The following is a 16,764-nucleotide window of genomic DNA, read 5'->3' on the forward strand; positions in this document are numbered from 1 at the left end:
ATGGAAGCTCCTGGTGCTAGGGGATTAATGTGGAGTCACGGAGGGGTGTGATCTGGTAAAGAGGCTCCAAACGTCGCCAGTGAAGGACTCTGCACCCAAGCTTCCGCCTGAGCCCGGCACATTGTGTGCTCCCAGGGGCCTGGGCTCTAGGGGTGGCGTGGGGTCTGTGGCTCACTACTGCAGGACTCAGGAAAAGCTGCTTTTTATTAATGCAAGACATTATTAATTTTTTAAAAAGTGCTTTAGCTTCCATTTTATTTGAAAGGCAAACAGAGACAGACACAAGAAACTCATCCACTGGTTCACTGCATGCGTGCCCTCAACATCCAGTGTTGGGCCAGGCTGATGGCAGGAGCTTGTAACTCAACCTTGCAACCTTGGTGGTACTTGAGCTATCAGCTAGTGTGCATTAGCAGGGAACTGGAGTTGGGAGCGGAGCCGGGAGACTATCTCAGGAGCTCAGGTGGGATGTAGGTGTCCCGAGTGGTATCCTAGGTGTTACCTTAAATGTCTGCCCCAGGAGCTGATTTTAAGTATCCAAATTGCTTGGGGTAGGGACTCGCGTCTTTCACAAGGTGAAAACTTTTCTTAGCTTCCACTCCCACCGCCTCCTTTTCAGCTGAGTCTTGGGTCGTACAGGGTAAGAAGGTGGACGTGGTCCCTGGGTCTCCCAACCTGGCTCGGCTGCTTTCTAGATGGGCTAGCTGCTGATTCACTTTGCCTGTTTCCTTGTGGAATGGGGGGGGGGGGGGGGGCGTGTTAGTAGTACCTGTTAGGAAACTGGTGCAGTTTTAGCCAGGCTCCACCCCCATCCTAATGGGATTCCCTGCTCCTGCTTCCCTGCCCGCCCCCAGGCAAAGTTTTAAAAGGGCCTGTTCCTGAACACGTGCTCTCTTGGCTTGCGCTCTCTCGCTCGCTCTCTCGCTCTCTCTCTCTCTCTCTCTCTCTCTCTCTCTCTCTCGGCTCCTCTCTGCTCTCTCCTCTCTCTTGGCTCTTCTCCTCTGTTCTATCTTCTCTCCTCACTAGCTCCTCTCCTCTGTCTCTCTCTCTTATACTCTTCACTCCGGTCTGTTGGGTGTTCCCCCAATAAACCCTTTCCCTTATTCCAGCGTTTGGTGTGTTTTGTGAGGGCTAACATTAATATATAGCTACCTACTTCTTGTGACGAGGATGGAGTTGATCACCCCAGTGTTTAGCACAGGCCTTGACATTCCTCGTGTGAGCCAGTATTCTCCAGGGTGCCGTAAATTAATGTCACGGGACAGGGCTGTTTTGTTCACTGCTGCGTACCTACGTCCTACTGTCGTCCCTGCCACCTCATGGTAACGCTTGATGTGTGTTGAGTGAAAGACCCGCGGACTTTTCCTTAGGGAAGCTCGTCTTTCAGCTCTGAGCTGCAAGCTCATGAGGAATCCCACGATTGACCCAGACTGGCACCCAGTTCCCCAGCTTCCTAACCCAGAAACCTAGGTATCCCTCAACAACACAGTTTTGCCCTGGGCCTCCAGGCATCCAGCGGTCTCTGTCACCCATATCCATTCTTGAACCCCTCCAACTCCCTTTCTGCTCTGTGCTGCCTCCATTCAAGCTGCCCACATTCCCAGCTTTTAACTGCAGCTGTGGCTGCTCGCACAGTCAGCCCCCTCCCCCGTGGTCCCACTAGAGTGCCCCCCCAAGTCCTGCTTCTCCTCTACTCCCCCCCCCCAGCTGGTCTTTCAGCCACTCCCCACTGGGGCTTCTCCCCTCTCCGGCCCTAGCTGCCCTTCCCAGAACCGCTCTAGGGACTGAGCCCACCATCTTTCCAATCCCTGGATACACTGTTTGTGTTTTCCGCAGCTGTGTTTCCTGTCTGAAATGCCCTTTCGCCAAAGGACCCTCCTCATTCGGGAAACCCAGAGTCCCCTATGAGTGACCTGGGCTATCGGAGTCGCCCCCTTTGAGGTCGGTCCTCTAGGCTCTAGGGTGCCTCTGCTTGTGACATTGACCCCTTGGACTTCCATTCCTGGTGACTTGTTGGTACCTCTCTTCCTCTGTGACATCTCCAGGACAAATGAATGTCCAGGGACTTTTCATGGTAGAATGAATGAAGTGAGCCAAACTGACTTGCAGACTGCATTGGGGCTGGCAGGGATCCTGTGCTTACCTTGTTAGTACCAGTTTCCTTAGCCGAGCAGTTACTCACTTGGGGCTTTATTTTTCAACCTTCCCCTTCCTCCACCACCTTCTTTTCTCTCTTTGAAAAGTTCTGGGAGGAGACAAAAACTCCTTCCTCTGTCTTCTCAAAACAGTTGGACAAAGTGAGAGAACAGCTCTGGCCAAGGCATTGTAATAAGACAAACTTGAAAACACAAACAAAAATAACCAAAAGCCAAACCAAAACCAAATGGAGAAACAGTCGACTCTTTTCTGTAGCCAAATTCATTGCCTTTCAAAAAACCCAAACGTTGGGTATTGAAGTTTTTAGAGCAGAAAATGAATCACAGACATTTAAAAATCAATTCTCAGAAATTTAATTAAAATCTTTTTCGTGAACCCTTAGGTTTGATCACTTAAGTTACATTCTTAGCACAAAAAACTGAGGCTCAACACATCAGTTAACCTAAGAAGAAAATCTGAAATTCATGGGATTACTTTAAAGACCTTTCAACTGTTCTGACAGTAATGTGTTACAGTCAGCTGCCCCATGTCCTCAGCCTGCTCTGAGATGTTAGGATTTTTTTTTAAAAAGTTCACAAAAAATTCTTTTTAAATTGCTCATTTTATTTTATTTATGTTTAAGGATTCAATTATTTCTTTGAAAGGCAAGAAAACAGAGCAGGATTCAGGAGTAGCTGGGATTGATTCTGATATGGGATGATGATGTAGCAAACAGCCCCTTTCACTGGCTGTGTCACAACACCAGCACCTTTTTTGTTCATGGGTATTTATTTATTTATTTGTAAGTCAGAGCTATACAGAGAGATGAGAGGCAGAGAGAGAGAGAAAGAGAGTTCTTTCATCTGCTGGTTCATTCCCCTGATGGCTGCAACGGCCGGAGCTGCACTGATCCAAAGCCAGAAGCCAGGAGCTGCTTCTGGGTCTTCCATGTGGGTGCAGAGGCCCAATGAGTTGGGCCATCTTCTACTGTTTTCCCAGGCCATAGCAGAGAGCTGGATGGGAAATGGAGCTGCCAGGACTCGAACTGGCACCCATATGGGATGCTGGTGCTTCAGGCCAGGGCGTTAACCCACTGTGCCACAGTGCTGGCCCCTCACATGTTTGTTTTTAAATTGTATTTATTTATTTGAAAGAGAGAGAGAGCAAGAGATCGCCCTTCTGCTGGTTCACTTCCCAACTGGCCATAATAGCTAGGCTGTTCCATGCTAAAACCAGGAGCCAGGAAGTCCATCCAGGTTCCCCACATGGGTGTCAGGGACCCACGTACTTGAGCCATCATCTGCTGCATACCAGGCACATTAGCAGGGAGCTGGAATTAGAAGCAGAGCGAGCAGAACTCAGATATGAAATGCATGCTTCCCAAGCAGTGGTTTAGCCCACTTGCAACACTAGTCCCTGGATTGCTTACTTTGTTGAAGAAAATGGTAGTGTCTTCTAAGAGTTGAAAACGTTGCAGTAATACTTCTCTTGACAAAAGAAATGAACAACAAACATTTGCTGTGGTTCTCTTGGGTGACATTTTAAGACCAGGAGAAAAATCCTCCAGATACTTGCATTTGAAACCACACTTAAAAGTAAATAAGGGCCGGTGCTGTGGCACATCGGATTAAAGCACCGACGTGCAGTGCTGGCATCCCATATGGGCTCTGGTTCGAGTCCTGGCTGCTCCACTTCCAATCCAGATCCCTGCTAGTGTGCCTGAAAAGCAGCAGAGGATGGCCCAGGGCCTTGGGTCCCTGCATCCAGGTGCGGAGACCTGAAAAAAATTCCTGGCTGCTGACTTTGGATCAGCTCAGCTCTGGCTGAGCAGCCATTTGGGGGAGTGAACCAGCAGATGGAAGACCTCTCTCTCTCTGTCTCTACTTCTCCCTGTAACTCTGTCTTTCAAATAAATAAAATGTCTTTAAAAAAAAGAGTAAATGAACTAGCAAATGTAAAAATATTTAAATTTTAAATGGAAGATTTTAGGATATTTATTTAAATGCTAGCAAAGCAGCCAAGTGGGCAGAGAGGTCCCGGTTCTGGAATTTTCTTGCCGTGGCCCACCAAGTTCTGCCTGCTTCCGCCACCCCCTGGGAGAAAGAATTGCTCTGCAAGTAGAGGTAAGACATTAGGCTCCACAAGAGTCTGTTTCCTTGCTTTAAAAGCTTCAGTGTCTCAGGTTCTTAGAGTAGGACAATGTTCTCCTTATGAGGACCACACAGTTCCCTGGTTTAGATTTTACCTGCAGGTGAATTTTGTGCATTATGGAAAGGGTAGGAATTTTGAGGGTTTGAAAATGAATGCTTCACACCCTGAGAAATGCAAACAAGAAGCAAACAATTCTGTGTTTAATTTTCTTCTCGGTTTGTGGGCCGGGGACAAGAGGATAGGTCACTTTTGCCAATCTGACGTTATGTACTGTGAGCTAGGGAAATGATTTTAAAAACATTAACAATGCATATGATTATACTGTGGTTGACTCTTTTTCATAAACGTTGTGTTTGTTCATTTCAGTGTACTGGCTTGTGGGAAGGGTGTTAGAAGGATGGCTAGTGCCAATGTGAAAAACAAAGCCCCAACAATTCTGATAGCACTTGAACATCTCATATTGATTTGATACTGTTTCAAAGTCAATTACTCAAATCTAGGACCCATCCTTCTTTCATTTCCAGGGACTTCCAACAGTATCTTAGAGGGGGAAGTCCCTGGGATAGCTATCTAATCTTAGAAGAATTCCCAACATTATATAGCTATTCAAAAAGATAATCTGTTTAAGAGTTAATCTATGTAATGAGTAGCTGATGGCTTTTTCTGGTTGCTCTCAGAGCCAGATGTTGTGGGATACACTGAAGCGCTGAATTGAATTTCAATGTTCTGATGTTTCACTCTGTGAACTCCATTTACATTGAAATAGAAACTAAGGTGGTGCTGTGGCACAGCAGGTTAACGCCCTGGCCTGAAGCACCGGCATCACATTTGGGCTCTGGTTCGAGACCCGGCTGTTCCGCTTCCTATCCAGCTCTCTGCTATGGCCTGGGAAAGCAATGGAAGATGGCCCAAGTCCTTGGGCCCCTGCACCCATGTGGGAGACCCTGAAGAAGCTCCTGGCTCCTGGCTTCAGATTGGCACAACTCCGGCTATTGCAGCCGATTGGGGAGTGAACCATCGGATGGAAGACCTCTCTCTCTCTCTCTCTCTCTCTTTCTGCATAACTCTTTCAAATAAATAAATAAATCTTTAAAAATAAATAAATAAAAAATAAATAAAATAGAAACTCAATTGTGCTTCTTAAAGATGAGACAAAATCTTTGGTCTGAGTGCAGATTGGAGTGTCTCTGAGTCTGGTTCTTTGGGCCATTGTTTTGGAATGCAATTCAGGAAGGAGACCTGACCGAATTCCCTGGACTTGGGGACTTGAAGACATGGCAGGGAACAAAAGTAGGCCGAGAATGGGGGAGACAGGTGGACTCTGCCACCCAGGCATTTGTGCTCCAGGCTCTGTGCTGCCTTTAAAGAGCTTTGACCTTGGGCAAGTGACATCATCTAATTGCACTTTGCTTTCCTTGTCTGTAAAATGGGTGTATGAATGTACCAACCTCATAAGGCTATTGTGTGTGTTAAGTGAGATATTGGGGGATGGTAGGTAGCTCTCAAGGTTAATTTCTTCCTTCTACCAATGAGACCTGGCAATAGTCAATAACTTGAAAGTAGTTTGGCAGTCCCCAACATCAAGAGGTGATGCAATACCTCACTTGGAGACTGGAATGCTTTGGCACAGTATTTTCTTTCCCTTCATTATCCTGGTGTCATTGCAGGTACAACAGCCAGGGAAGAAGCTCATTGAACACCTTGGAACGACACTATTTTCAGCAGGGTCAGGTACACATCAACTCGGGAATCACATTTTCTGGGTTCATGCCATGGCTTCCAAAGGCCGTTTTTTTTTTTTTTTTTTTTTTTTTTTTTTATCTTGTCTAATCCAGAAAGATAACCACCTCGGCACTACATAAACCAGACAAGAGTTAGGTTGGACAGAGGAGAGACTCAAAGGCAAGGTCGCCATTAATGAATTATATAACCATTGGGCGATGTTGGCAAAGTCCTCACCTGGTCTCTCTCTCTTTCTCTCTCTCTCTCTTTCTCTCTCCTTCCTTCCTTCCTTCCTTCCTTCCTTCCTTCCTTCCTTCCTTCCTTCCTTCCTTCCTTCCTTCCTTCCTTCCTTCTTTCAAGGCAGAGTTACAAGGCAGAGGCAGAGAGTGCTGGTTCACTTCCCCAAATTGCCACAATAACCGGGGCTGAGCCAGATCAGAGCCAGGAAACAGGAGCTTCTTCCAGGTCTCCCACTTTGGTGCCGGAGCCCAAGGACTCGGGTCATCTTCCGGAGCTTTCCCAGGTGCATTAGCAGGGAGTTTCGTGGGAAGTAGAGCAGCCAGGACTCGAAATGGCACCCATATGGGATGCCAACAACACAGGTGGAGGCTTAACCTGCTACCTACAAGGCCAGCCCCTCATCTTTCCTAGAAGGGTATTGGAAGGATCCACTGTGTTCTCCCTCCGGATGTCAGAGGGAGCGGGTCCCTCATTAAGTACCCCCATCCCAGCAGATGCCGTATCAGACACTGTGCTGAGCACGGTCCTCACAACCTCCTGCTAAGGTTGGCGCCAGCAGGAGAAGGCAGCCTTTAAGGGGCAGAGCCCCAGCCTGACTCACTGTGATTCTAGAAGGTAGTGCAGCTTGCTGGCACATAGTAGGTGCTCAATACGTATTTGTATAATAAATGAACCCCATTTTGTAGTTTACAAAAGCTATGCTGTCTAATAAAATAAACTGAAAGTATGTCATTGTGGAAAAAAAAAAAAAACACGCTGTAGTCTCGGGTGGCCAACTGACTGGCCTGCCTTTTCCTTCTTTGCAGCTGACCTCAACTGTGCTACACTTCCCTGAGTAGAGGCCCTGGGTCAAGTTCTTCAGAAATAAGCCTCAGCTCTGCCCAGGCTGCGGGCAAAGCTGTTGCCCTGCCTGTGGGGCCAGGTAGAAATAAGCCTGTGCGTGTGGCTGGTTGGATGGAAGTTCTGACTGGTTCTTATAGAAGTTTTTAGTAATCCTGCTCCCACTTCCGTTGGGTACCCCACTTTCTGAGTGCCCTGAGCCTCTCAGGGGTCCTGCACATTGAAATCACTCTGCCCTGTGTTCTGTTTTCTCTGGTCCAAGTCGGTGGCCATGGAGCCATCTGCTTCATAGCTTCCAGTCTGTCCTGGTGTGTTTTGTGCCTTTAGTGCCTTTATAATCATTTCAAGGTGGTTTCAATGAAACATTAGAAAGTGTGTTAGAATACCATGCTTAACCAAAAGTTTCTTTCTCTTTTTATTTTCTTTTTTAAAGATAAAGTATTTTCTGGGATCAAAAATTCATGCATGCTTCTTTTTAGAAAATCAATGCATAAAAGAGTGCTTTGGGTAAGAATATATCTACATCCCTTCCTCCTCATGTACCATGTATGACAATAGGTAATAGTTTGGTATATTGGGGTTGGTGTTGTGGCATACCAGGTTAAGCCGCCATCTGCCATCCTGGAATCCCATATGGGCACCAGTTCGAATCTCAGCTGCTCCACTTCTGATAGAGCTCCCTAATAATCCACCTGGGAAAGCAGCAGAAGATGGCCCAATTACTTGGGCCCCTGCTTCCACTGGGAGACCCTGGAGAAGCTCCTGGCTCCTAGCTTCGGCCTGGCGCAGCCCCCACCACTGGGGCCATTTAGGGAATGAACCAGTGGATGGAAAATCCCTTTCTCTCTGTCCCCCCCCCCCCTTTAATTCTGCCTTTCAAATAAATAAATATTTAAAGAAATAGTTTGGGATATAAATTTCAGAGTTTTATGCATAAACATTAAAATTATTTTTTAAAACAGATTATGATTCACACGGAGCTTTGTACATTTGTTTTCATTTTCACCTAAACAAATGCATCGCTGGCATCTATTCATGTTGATAACGAATGTGGCGAGATCACTGTGGTCATTTGGTCCAGCAGTTAAGATGCCAGTTAAGGGGCAGGGGTTCTGGTGAAGTGGGTTAAGTCAATGCTGCCTGGGACACCCTCATCCCATATCTGAGTGTGGGAGCCTGGCTACTCCACTTCCCACCCAGCTCTCTGCTAATGTGCCTGGGAGGCAGTGGCCAATGGAGACCCAGGTGGAGGTCCTGGCCCCTGGTTTTAGCCTTGCCCAGCCCTGGCTAATGCAGCCGTCTGAGGAGTAAACCAACAGGTGGAAGATCTCTCTTTTCTCTCTCTCTTTCTCTCTCTGTCACTTTGTCTTTCAAATAAATATTGAAAGAAAGAAAGAAAGAAAGCCAGCTAAGCCATCTGTGCCCCGTATCAGAGACTGGGTTTGGTTCCTGACTTCGACTCCCAATCCCAGCTCCCCACCAGTGCAGACCCTGGGAGGCAGCGGGTGATGACTCAAGTAGTTGGGTCCTGCTGGCCACGTGGGGGACTTGAGTGCCTCGCTTCCAACCTCCAGCTTGAGCCCCAGCTCAGTCCTGGCCATTGTAGACGTTTGGCGAGTGAACCAGCGGATGGGAACTTTCCCTGCCTGTTAAATCAATCAATCAATTGCAATAGTAATATAAATATATTTATACATGTTTTGTAATATTTACTAATATTGACATTTAGCCAGCTCCCTTTTAATGTACATTTATTTCCAATTTCTTCATTTTCACAAAATTTCCGTGTATACCCTTAGACATATGTGTTTATGTCCTTAGAGTTAAATGTTAGAAGCTGATTTACAATACATGTCAGCCATTCCCATGTCCATCAGTTTCATTCCCAGCAGAAGGTGCCAAGGTATTTCCTTCCTTGCATACTGCCCTGGACTGAACACTGGGCTCTTGTTCTTTTATTTTGTCCTTTAAATATTGGTGTTTACATATATCAATTTTTGAACAAATCCAAGTTTTATGGCCATTAGATTGTACTTCCTCCAAATTCTTCATGTATAAAAATTGTATAGTGTTAGAATGGGACCAGAGGCCCCCACTTTGCACATATGGAGACAGGGGGTTTGGAAGCAGAGGTAACTTGCCTAGGCTACATATTGGCAGAGCTGGGCTGAGATAACACTTGTCTTGACTGCAGGCTGAGTCCTAGCCTCCTTCCCCGTATCAAATAGCACTGACCCAGGAGCTCCCAGAACTTGTATTTCCATATATCAGCCCCTTTGCCTTCTGAAATCAGAAGCATGGCTCTCAGAAGGGGTAAAAACCAACCAAGCACCTTGTAAGAGCCTGAACCTGCCCTAGATACTTGGTGTAAGTTATACCCAGGGTGATCCTGCAAAGTAAGTATTATGAATTCCATTATACCATGGATAAAATGGGAGAACTGGAGCTGGAGTTGATCATGTCCTGTGCAGCCAGTGCACAGAGCGAGTGAGCGTCGGGGACTTGCAGTCCAAAGCAGTGTGTGAGGTGGATGTGAGGGGCTGTTGGGTCATCAGAAGCATCAGTCTGCCCTGCCCAGTTAAGGGAGAGATTTCCTGGGAAGACTGAAGACCTTCTGATAGCCTCCTCTCCCCTCTCATGCTCTGACCCCAGCCTAAGAATCAGTAGAAGAACTTCTCTGGACACTCTGTGGCTGTCTCAGAATCTTGTGTTGCCCCGGGTTGAGCACCAGTAGAACACAGTCCTGGCTGGCTGAGCCCCTGTTCTGGAATGACTGAGCTGTCCAGCATGGCCAGTGAGTAAATGTCAAGTAAACACCAAATTCAAGTGCAATCTAACTATTGTGCTGGGACTGTTTGCTTTAGATATAATAGTGGGCAGGAAGAGAGAAGGAGTGGGAGGAGGCAGAATATATGTCACTTCACAAGGCAAAGCACGGACGTGGCAAGCAAGCCTTTTGGCTACCTTGAATGTCAGAGAGTCTAACATCAAATAAATAAAAGAGCCTGCACTCCACACTGCAAAAATAAGCATGTCTCTTGCTTGAAAAAAAAAAATAATTTCGGATGAGAGAACATTTTCCAGTCAATCACTCTGCAGCAAAGTCATCCTGTTGAATTTGTGACTCATAGGCTCTCTGTGTCAATAGACAGAGCAAAGCCGACGTTATGACTTCACTGGGAGACGAAGCAGAAGCTGGGATGAGCCGGGCCAGCTTTAAAACAGGGCTCTAAGCGCTGACGAAGAGTAGCAAAGGAAACACGGACCACTCGCAAGCTGGGCAACTGTTCTTCCCTTTTATGCTTTGCTTCTCTCCTGGGAAAGAGCCCTTGACTTCATCCTCCTGTGGTAGCAACACTGAGACAGGGTGTGGTCCCTCCGAGAGCTGCCGCTGATGGGCCACCTCCTTCGCCTGGTGCTCAGTACATATCCTTATCTCCCTCTGTCCTCAGAGCAACTCCCGCAGGTAGTTGGTATGTGTGCTTTTTTACAGTCGAGAGTATGGAGGCCTACAGAGGTTAAGTCACTCTGTGAGCTTCTGCCCATGGATTCCAACCCAGTTCCCTCTGGCTTCAGATTCAAATTCTGTGTGAGTTTCATTTTTGATGTCTTCCTGTGAGACAGGCATTAAGCTGGGCACAGAGACCTCAGGCGAACAGGACGAAGTTCAAGATGATCGGGGTCACTCTTGTTTTGGAATTCACCTGGAAACCACCTGATACCTATAAAAAGAGGGTACTGAGAGACTCACTGCTTGTCTTCCAGGTAGGTACTGCTTGCAGATGCTTAGGCAGGCCTTTGGGGACAGAATATACCGTCAGGAGATGAGACCACAGACCTGCGTGTGTGTGTGTGTGTTTGTGTGTGTGTAGCCTGTGTGTGAGTGTGGCTGATCTAAAAACAGAGCTTGCAGCCAATCAGCTTTGTTTGGCAAGCTATAGAGAGAAGACCAAGCTTGGTGCTTGGTCCTCTCCCGCCACAGAACAGGGTGTACAGTGCCAGGGCCTGGGTTCTGGTCTGGCGCTGACTATCTCACCCCTTGAGCTTGGGTCAGTCAGCCACCCTGCCCTCACCCGAGCCTCTCCACCTGCAGCCTGAAGGCGAGAGCGGACCAGACCGTTGTGTTCAGAGTGCCGGGGTTCACCCGGAGGTTCGATCAGGTCCCCGAGTTTTCCTGCCTGGAGAGCTGCAGCCTACTTCTCACTGGAAGAGCCTTGGCTGTCTGCTGCTCTTGGTGCCCTAGCTCATCTTGACTCTCCTTACAGCCTGGCTGAACATCAAGCTTGAAAAATCGCCTTGAGCCCTTAACAAAGCTGTTGTCTTCCTAGACAAAAGCAGGTCTTAGAGCAGCTTTGCCTTCATGGTTACAAGATGCCCGTTATTTCTTCTGACTTTCCATGCTTCAGTGTAGTCCCTGTTCTGGGAAGCCATCAGCATACGTAATAGGTCCTCTTAACATTTCAGTCCTTGGGTTCTCGTGGCTGGGAAAATTCTTGAAAGGACAAGGTCAATACTCCTCTGCTGGGGTATACTTTTAAAAATTTATTTTGGCTCTGTGTTGTTTGTCAAGCCTTCCTTGAGCCCTGCAAGTGAGAGTGCTCCATTTACCATTTTGGATTTCTCCCCTTCAGCTGGCAAGCCTTGTGTTTCTTCTGTGATCTGCCTGCAAAGCAAACAGCAAGGTTTATGCCTAAGGTCTCAGTGTCAACCACCTGCTTCCCTTAGAAGACCAGCTCTGTGTGTGTGTGTGTGTGTGTGTGTAGGGCTACAAATTCAGTCTTTCATTCATACTGCTCATATTTAGGGAGCGCCAGCTATGTGTCCAGCTGATGGCTTGGCACTGGAAAAAACCAATGGTCAATGAAAGCAGATGCAGTCCCAACCCACAGGGAGCTTACAGTCTATTGCTGGGAGAAGGATATGAGCCAAGTAACCATGACAATAAAAAAAAAAAAAACCTGCAGTCATTGCTAAGAAGGAGGCTGTGCAGTGTAACAGAGCTTATGGTAGATTAGTAGATGTACTAGGAGAGTAGCATGAACAGGAAAGTAGTGTTCTCTTTGTGACCTATGAGCCCCAATCAATGATTAAGACAAGTATTTGTGCCTTTAAGTTTTTAAACCTCCTGTGGTCTCAATGCTGTTTTTATTTTACACCATTGCAAGCTCTAAGCTAGGAACTCAAGGCACACAGATAAATAAGAGATTGCCTAGGAGGCATTCCCTGGAAGAAATGGGACTACAAGTGCCCAGTGTGATAATGGCAAGAATGGCTCATAAGGTTATGTGAGAACTCAGAAGATAGAGGGACCGGTTCTGCTTGGGGTGTGCCTGGCAAGGGGGCACTGAAAGAGTGTCCTGGCCAAAGATTTGGGGTGACCAAGCTGTACAGGTCAGAGAGTATGTCTTGTGTGGTTGAACACTTATGAAACCCAGTGAACCAGTGTGGTGTGTGTAGGCAGAAATGGGTGAATCTTTGGAAAAGTCATTTGGGTCCAGAAACTGAGGGACCCAGGGTCAGATAGTTAGTTGCTCAGACACACGTTAAAGGGGTATTTTCCAACTTCAGTGGTTCTAGAAGTACATTCAGCTTTTCTTCAGTGTGTTCTACCAGTCATGGTATAATTAATATTTTTCTTAAAATCCACACATTTTAAAAACATCTTGAAACTTTAAAACCTATTTAATAATAATATGTGTAGTGCTGCAATTTGGGTGTTCTATAATATACAATGGAATAAATGCCTAACAGTTAAATAGCAATGGGGCTGGCATTGTAAGCTGCTGCTTACAATGATGGCATCCCATACTGGAGAGCCAGTCTGAGGCCTGATCTAGCTCCCTGCTAATGTGCCTGGGAAAGCAGTGGAAGACAGACGAACCAAGTGCTTGGGCCTCTTCCACCCACATAGGGTACCAAGATGGGCATGACTCAGCCTCGGCTGTTCTAGCCATCTGGAGAGTGAATCAGCAGATGGAAGATCTCTCTGTCTTTCCCTTTCTCTGTCACTCTACCATTCAAATAAATAAAAATAAAACTTAAAAAATAAAATAGGGTAATAAATATTTCTCAATTCTTGAATCCCTTCAGTGGTAGTTGTATTCTATTGTGGTCAAACCACTCTACCAGAGCTCTAGGGCAATTTAGATGTTAAAACTCACAACTCATTTAGTTGTTCCATTCCTCATGTGCTACAGGCAGGGATGGAGCAGAATATGTTCCATTGGAAGTGCTGGTGTCCGTGAACAGTGGACAAGGGCCATTACTTCCTTCTGCTTTTAGCCTTGGACTCTCTTCTTTCAAAGTCTTATTTTCTCCAGTTTCTGCCATTCTGAACAGCATGGATGGTTCATCCCAGTAACACCCAGGTACCAACTCCTCCAGTGCTCCTCATTGGTACAGCTCTAGGTGGTCAGTTACCTGTTTAAAATGTACACTGCTACCCCAAACCCATGAATACTTACAAGCAAAAGGAAAGTGATTTTCAATATGAAATGTCTTGTCTCTGAATTCATCTTCAAAACATTCCAAGATGGTAATGAGTGAAGCCCCATTTTACAGGTAAAGACACTGAGGCTCATATAGATCCAAAGAACTGCCCCTCTCATTGTGACTAGCCAAAGCCGGGCTTGGAGTCTAGGAATGACTTTACCCAAAGTCTGATGACTTCTCTGGCTTCCAGTTGCATTCACTTGGGTAAACTTTCTTTGCCATCCATTTGCTAGACATTTGCTGAGTGCCAGTTATGAAGAAGGTACTCTGCTATATGATGGGAGATTCAGGAAAGAACGTGGATGGTAAAAGCTGGGTGATCTAGAAACTTCTGGCTCCTGGGTGTGGCAGAGGGGGCTGTCAAAGTTAGAAATTGTTATCCTTTTAAAAGCTCAACAATTATTTTTAAGTTGAAAGGTGAATTAGGGAGCAGGCACTTAGCCCAGCAATGAGGATACCCATGTATCACATAGAAGTACCTGGATTTGATTCCTGGCACTAGCTTTGACTCCAGTTTCCTGCCAGTGTAGACCCTGGGAGGCAGTGCTGATGGCTCATGGGATTGGGTTTCTACCACCTACATGGGAGACCTGGGTTGAGTGCCTGATTTCTGTTTTATCCCGGCCCAGCTCTGACTAGGATATTTGGGAAGTAGACTAGCAGATGGGAGCACTCCAGCACTCCTCCCTCCTCCACCCCACTTGCACCCCCCACCACCATCTCGCTGCCTTTCTTTCTGACTCTAATACAAATTTTAGGGGCCAGCGCTGTGGCACAGTAGGTTAAACCTGTGGCGCCAGCATACCATATGGGCACCAATTCTAGTCCCGGCCGCTCCTCTTCCAATCCAGCTCTCAGCTATGGCCTGGGAAAACAGTAGAAGATGGCCCAAGTCCTTGGTCTCCTGCACCCACGTGGGAGACCCGGAAGAAGCTCCTGGCTCCTGGATTCTGATCAGCCCAGCTCTGGCCTTTGCGGCCATTTGGGGAGTGAACCAGAAGATGGAAGACCTTTCTCTCTGTCTCTCCCTCTCACTGTCTGTTAGTCTACCTGTCAAATAAATAAATAAATAAAACTTTTTTAAAAAATAACATTTAAAAAATTGTTTTAATGTAATAATTTTGTATTAACTCATATATGAACATATAAAACAATTCAACACCTAAGATTAGAAGCAAAACCTTGGCCGGCGCCGTGGCTCAATAGGCTAATCCTCCACCTTGCGGCGCCGGCACACCAGGTTCTAGTCCCGGTCGGGGCGCCGGATTCTGTCCCGGTTGCCCCTCTTCCAGGCCAGCTCTCTGCTATGGCCAGGGAGTGCAGTGGAGGATGGCCCAGGTGCTTGGGCCCTGCACCCCATGGGAGACCAGGAAAAGCACCTGGCTCCTGGCTCCTGCCATCGGATCAGCACGGTGCGCCGGCTGCAGCGGCGGCCATTGGAGGGTGAACCAACGGCAAAGGAAGACCTTTCTCTCTCTGTCTCTCTCTCTCACTGTCCACTCTGCCTGTCAAAAAAAAAAAAAAAAAAAAAAAAAAGAAGCAAAACCTTTTCCTCTTACTCCCAAATACTAAGCTTGTTCTTCAAATGAAATGATCACGAACAACTTCTTAATTTTTACTCTTCATTCTGCCATTTTACAAATACTTTGAAGCAACTCACAGTGAAGACTATGTTTTCTTTTCCTTTGTAAACTTAGTAATATAGAAATAGAAAAAGTCCATTAAAAAGAGAAGGAAGCTAGCATGTGATGTAGTCACTGGGATTATTACATTAAATCTCTTAGCTTCCTCGCAGGCAAGACAAAAGGGAACAAGCTAAGTTCCATAGCTCTCATTATCAGAGAGGAAGAAGCCCGTCTTTATTTTGGTACCGAAACCTCAAGTTCACTTCTCACCTGACAGCCAGCCTAGGGACATCAATAGACACAATAATTAATGTTTTTGGCAACGGCCTTACCACAAATGCCAATTTTTGTCTGCCATTTCTTGGGAAGGCCTTTAATTAAGGTCAAGGGCTTAACACTGAAGCAGACATCAGTGAGGGCTTGGCTAACCTGGTTCAACAGCTGGGACTCAGAGCAGAAAGAAAGGGCTAGTGAGCTCCATGGGTGTACCATGGCAGCTGCTCAGGGGGTCGTGCAGTGATTTGCAATGGAGATGGCCTTGACGGAGAAGGGGACTTGAAGGAGTAGGGGTCAGGCAGCAAAGAAGGGGGCAAGGGTGAGGGTCTTCCATGTGTAGGGAGCAACGGCAAAGGCCCGGAGGAATGGAGATGCTCGGTGTGTTTCAAGAAGGTCAAGCTGTCGGGTTGAGAGAGAGAGAGAGTCTAATAAGGCTTCCATTAACAAGGCTGGATGTGCTACTTGGACATTTTCGAGCTCTTCCGAGACAACTTTTTGTCGAGTTAAGCGAAAATGAATGAGAATCAGATGGACCACATTTTTCCCGAATACACCCGGGCATAAAAACGCAGGGGGAAAAAGAACTCGACAGAATGTGTCTTGGCTTTTGCCAAACCCAAAATATTCGAAAAATCACACAGGACACGTCTCGAACCCAAACACATGCCTGGGTGCTCCCACTCTTAATTGCAGCTGCAGCCGTTAATACAATGAGTTGTGTTCAAGAAAATAGGGTCGTTAAGGAGAGGGACGATGCGGGGCAGTTAGCCGATTGGCCTTGAGGACCTCAAGGTCACCTCATTGCCTCTGCAGAGAAAGAGGGGCCCCGTGGCGAGCCGGCTAACCACGCTATTGACTCGCTGTCTTGAGGAGGACAATTAAAACCCCACATTATTGAACTTAATTGGATCATCTATAGAAAGAATTCAGAGTCTCCTCTCTCTCTCCCTCTACGTCTCTCAGTTTGACATTCCAAGGAGTAAAAAAGAAATATGGTTTGCATCAGTGTCCATTCGCATAAGGCGAGAGCAGAGGAGAGCTGGTGGAAGAGGAGAGCGAGGCTGCTAACGTACTGTTTACTCGCGTCTTAGACACGCGGCTGGAGGATCGTGAGCATTTGGAAAGTGGAAGGCGTCTGAGGGCTTCCGTGATTTGTCGATGGTTCGTGGCTGGCCAGGTGGGCCTCAAACCTGGATTCCTGTTTCCCATTCTTGCCTAAGAAACACGTTTTCTTTGGGTCAGGCCCAGAAAGTGAATTCTGTCATGTTTTCCTCCCTTTCTC

At 46.8% G+C, this 16,764-nt stretch overlaps 1 long non-coding RNA gene across 1 annotated transcript; it reads left to right on the plus strand.

Moving 5' to 3' along the window:
• The first annotated feature begins 10,266 nt into the window (after positions 1 to 10,266).
• On the plus strand, positions 10,267 to 14,625 carry LOC149128847 (uncharacterized). The gene is made up of 3 exons (XR_016224751.1): positions 10,267 to 10,562; positions 10,714 to 10,854; positions 14,433 to 14,625. It is a non-coding gene; the product is annotated as an uncharacterized LOC149128847 (long non-coding RNA).
• Positions 14,626 to 16,764: the final 2,139 nt, after the last annotated feature.

Source organism: Oryctolagus cuniculus, chromosome 1, assembly GCF_051225735.1.
Source record: "Oryctolagus cuniculus isolate XC-2025 breed Fujian yellow rabbit chromosome 1, ASM5122573v1, whole genome shotgun sequence".
In the NCBI taxonomy this organism is placed as follows: domain Eukaryota; kingdom Metazoa; phylum Chordata; class Mammalia; order Lagomorpha; family Leporidae; genus Oryctolagus; species Oryctolagus cuniculus.